Source organism: Brassica oleracea, chromosome C2, assembly GCF_000695525.1.
Source record: "Brassica oleracea var. oleracea cultivar TO1000 chromosome C2, BOL, whole genome shotgun sequence".
NCBI classification, from domain to species: domain Eukaryota; kingdom Viridiplantae; phylum Streptophyta; class Magnoliopsida; order Brassicales; family Brassicaceae; genus Brassica; species Brassica oleracea.
The window spans coordinates 44953036-44958011 of record NC_027749.1 but is presented as its reverse complement, the minus strand read 5'-3'; the positions used below and the strand labels follow the sequence as shown (position 1 = coordinate 44958011).

The 4976-nt window shown below is 31.9% G+C and overlaps 1 pseudogene; it reads right to left on the bottom strand.

Annotated features, from left to right (window-relative positions):
• The window catches only part of LOC106326644, a 5614-nt pseudogene extending 638 nt beyond the window's left edge, over nt 1–4976 (bottom strand).

Here is a 4976-nt window from a genome sequence, read left to right as displayed (position 1 = left end):
CAAATATCCGTCGGTATATTCCGACGACTAATGTCCGTCGGTAAATTTCGACGACCAATGTCCGTCGGAATACACCGAGAAATCCACTACGTCGGAATTGTCTGAGGAACGTTCTCTGTCGGTAAATAATTTTTCCGATGAACTCTGGTCTCGTGTGTCCGCATCGTAATATCGTCGGAAGTTCGTCAGAATGACGTTTCTCGGTATTCGTCAGAAAGTCGTCGGAAGTTCTGACGAAATTCCGATGAATTTTTTTTTTCCGACAAAACGATACCGACGGACAGATTCGTCAGAAATTCGTCGGAATCGGTCTATTCCGACGAATTTCTGACGATTTCGGCCATCAGAATCTCCCTGTTTTCTTGTAGTGACGACTCACACGAACATGACCACCTATTGTGGCAATGAGATGTCATATAATGTTTGACTAAGGTTTTGATTGGGGAGCAAAAAAAAAAGAAGTGGATGACACACTTAGGTGTAGGAACCACCATCTGTTTTTCCATTCAAGAATTTTTGCAAACTAAAATATGATATGTCTTATATATTAGTATTATATATTTAGACTGCATGCGGTCAAGATTTGTGAGTAAAATCAAAGAACTGTCATGTACAGTAATCACATTGCAATTGTGGAGTAGTTTTGGCGTTTCATTCATTTTTATTATTGAATTTCATTTTTTTCATATATTGCAATTGTTGACTTTTATGTTTTAAGAATAACTGTTAAATAAAATAATTATCTAATAATTTTTTTGAACTAAATAATTCAATTAATTTTGATGTAAATTAATTTTTTTTTCCAATTAATCTTTAACTGAACTATATATTATAAATAATTTTCATATTTCAATACAATTTAATATTTGTGAAGACAACTAATTGATTAAATTTTAAAATCAATATAAAATCTTCCTTTTCTAAAGTAGTTTGTTTGAATTAGTTATGAAAATATATCTGATTTATTTATAATATTTAATGAATTCAAAACAACTATTTTAAATAATTAATTTTAATTATAAATACGACAAAAATAATAATTATAAATTAAATAATAGTTTATTTTTTTTAAAAGTAATTTTAAATTTATTTTACTCCGTTTTTTATCAAAGCAAAATTATTTTTAAAATATCCGCAGTCAAATACATATTTAATTTTAAAACTCAAAATAATAATATATATGATTAAATTTTTTTATTTTATTTTAAATAAAATTTTATATTTTCAATTATAAAGTATTTTTAAAATAAAAATTTTTAGTTATGAAAATAAATAGTATTATAAAAGATTAATTTAAATTATCAGAATACTTTGGACCACTTTTTATCCACTTTTCCATTCAAACATATGTTTTGAACCGTTAGATCCACTATATCCACGCTTAAACTGCTTGATCCACTCTTGTTTCGCTCGAAACGCTTGATCCGCAACGTTTGATCCGTTTTTTTCATTCAGACCCTAAATTATGTAGAATATACTATGCCGTAAAAATTATATTCTATAAATTAATAAATTTAATGAACTAGTAAAAATTAGTCTTAAGTTAAGTCATGTCAAATATGATAAATCAAATTTTAAAATTAATCAACAAATATGTGGTCTCTTTAATATTATAAATTTAGTAATTATTATAAAATTATATAAACATAAATAAATTATTTTTATTTTTAATAAAGTCAATTCTTAACTTTATAATATTTTAATGTTAATTTTAAAAATTACATTTAAAATGTATATATATTATAAGGTATATATATTATTAAAATTTATAGTTTTAATATTATTAAAATTTATAGTTTTAATATTGTTATTAAAATTTATAGTTTTAATATTATTATTATTTTTAAAAAATAGTTATAGTAATTTAATACCGAGATAACCGTAAAGAGAGCCACTATATTCGTCGTCAATTTTGTCTTAATTGAAAAACGAAACGATTATACTACTCTTTTTCTCATCTTATTATGTAAATGAGTGGTGCCTTCCAAATAAATATTCGCTTAAAAGAACATGAACATAGCAGGAAGATGTCAAACTGCATTTTTAAATGGTTTCCTTTTCACACTAGATAATTGTCCATGCACATGCCTTACGTCATTTCTTGCTTACTGTATGTCATACAAGATTACGTTAGATATTCATTGGTTCAATCAAATAGTGACTGATTGATTCATTATAATTTGGAAATATAAATAAAATATGCTTATCATATATTGGTTTCTAACTGTCAATAAATATTTGTAATCCTATTGATCTGTCAAGTATATTTAGTTTGTATCGTTCATGAATGCTACAAGCTAGATCTCAAAATAGATCGTCTTCGGGGGCGTTCTAGGACAAATTTTTTTTTTTTTACTCTTTAAAATTTATATGCTAATAATGTTTAAAATAATTTTAAAATTTAATCAGTAATATTTTATATATTTTGTAATGAAAATAAAACTATATACATAGAAAATAATTTTGGATCTTTTTCAGTTTTATTTATATTTTTTTTATAAATAAGATAATAGATTTATATAAAATTAGCCCCTTAATTATTATTATAAGTGGAGACACGGGCTTGAGTCCGGGGCGGTCGCACCGTTTGTCTCCATTGTAAGCCGGCCCTGGGTCTATTATATATACTGATATAGTGCTACCTTCTATTTAAAAATATCTATAATATAGTTGATAAATCTTGACTTCTTTTTAAAAATATCTATAATATAGTTGATAAATCTTGAGACTAAAGCAGATGCAAACTCATCATCGTAGACATGATCGTATATATAATAAAAATGAGTGACTTTACCTTTGGGAATGAAATAACCAGCGAGAGTGGTATCTTGTCGGGCTACATGAGGAGGCATGAAGGCATTAGCTGGATGAAGCCGGAAAGATTCTCAACTACAAGCTTTGATGTAGTTGAGTTGTGGAATGTCTGATTCTTGCACAAGTCTTTGCACAAGTCTTTGCACAAGTCTGTCTTTACCAACTACCATGTCCAATTCATTAGTGGCTTTCTCCAGAATCTCAGGATTATTCAACATCTCCGCTATCGTCCACTCCACGTTGTTCATTGTATTATCAATCGATGCAACATTGATATCCTACATATTTGAAGATATATATGCATAAAACATTAAACCCTAATTAATATTTTGTCAGAATTTGATGGTGTGAACGTCAATTACCTTCCATTGAGCCCTAATCTCATTAAATGTGATCAAAGACATTCTTTTTTTTTTTTTTTTGTTCACAACTACTTTCCATTAAAAATTAAACTAGGTTCAATACAAGGTTCTTAAGCACATATTTGGTTATTCCATCCACATGAGAAACAGAGTTTCTACTGACCCAATAAAAAGAAACAACATCAAAAGCCATAGATAAAGCATAAATATCACAGAGGATTCCGTGCAAATCTGAAACATTTGAGCCTTCTTTAACTGCCTTCATCAACCTGCTTGAATCTGACTCGAATGAGATTTGTCTGAAATCCCACGATACTGCGTCTTCCATTGCTGATAACAAAGCCAACCCCTCCGCCACAAGGGGTGATTTAACATTTGTAAAAGTAAGGGATCCTGAGCTTACACGCTCATTCCCGTTACGTAGAAATTCCCACACCATGTGAACAAAGACATTCCTTGGTCATCTTTAAGGGTGATAAGAATATCGAGTCAATCTTCTTCTGTCTCTTTCCCGCCTTTCTTCCTCCACAAATGCATTCTCTCGTGGATGATCGGGTCGTTGCATCGATTGAGTATGTCAACCGCTTCTCTAACATGCGCCTCCTCTTTGTCGATGTTCCATCTTCTAAGAAAAGGGATGTAATTCGCCACATTAAAGCTGAAAAAACAATCTATAGCTCGGTAAATTGCGTCCATATGCTCTTTCTCTTTCGGCCCAAGACCTCCATCCTCAGCGGCTACATCAAAATGTTAAATTAATTCTTTTGTGATTCATCAATATGAATCCTTTAACCATATGATTCTCTGATTGAATAGACTTAAGCGGAAACGTACCTATATCCATTGCTTTTAGGATCTGAAATTAGGGAATAGATCTTCCAAAGCAAACCCTATGTGACTTGAGTTCTCTATTGATGGGATATAGAGAGAATCTGTATTTTCGGTTAGGGTTGCCTTACGGACCATAACCCTATTTATATATAGAGAATTAATTTCTAGTTCAGCCCTTCGTTAAACTAGAAATTACTTAAGGTATCCACATATAAATATTTCATAACACTTATGCCCAAGCCTTTACCTTATTCACAATAGTGACCACTTAAATAGGCTAATTGATTAGGGGCTCTATCATATTTATTCCTTTAACATATGTGACCCCACCAAATGATCTTACACAAAATGCCTCTGGCCAAACATCATCCTTATCATCACGGCATGGCAATACGTTAAGGCAACATCTCTCACGTTAACCGACTTCGTTTATGGACCCTGATAGGGATAGATTGAAAACATACGTGACGATATTATCCGCTTCTAGTGTTCTATCGTCGAGGGTTTTACTCAACATTGTCGGAGACATTAGTTTTGTGATCATCATTTTCTTCATCAGCTTCCAACTCTCTCCGTAGGAAGAGAAAATAACTTCTTTGTAGCCATGACTAATGAGATTTCTCGAGTACGACTCTGATCTATCTGCAAGAGCCTCGTCTTTTTCTCTAAGCACTTCTCGGGCGATCTCGCTTGAGGTTACGGTGATAACGTGGACGCGGGCGAAGCGGAAGCAACCTATCTTCGTTTGCATGTCCTCCATGGACCGGTGGATCCACACGTGAGCCGGCCGGTTCATGAGCATATGGAACAAGTTCCCTATGAACGGCCATCCCCGTGGCTCCGGAGGAAGCTGGCCTTTTGGTTTCTTGGATCTTAAGGAAAGCATAGCGAGAGCCAAGAGTCCAAGACCAACGTAAAGGAAAATATAACAAGTGTGAAACTAGATGGATTCATGATACCCATGCTCAT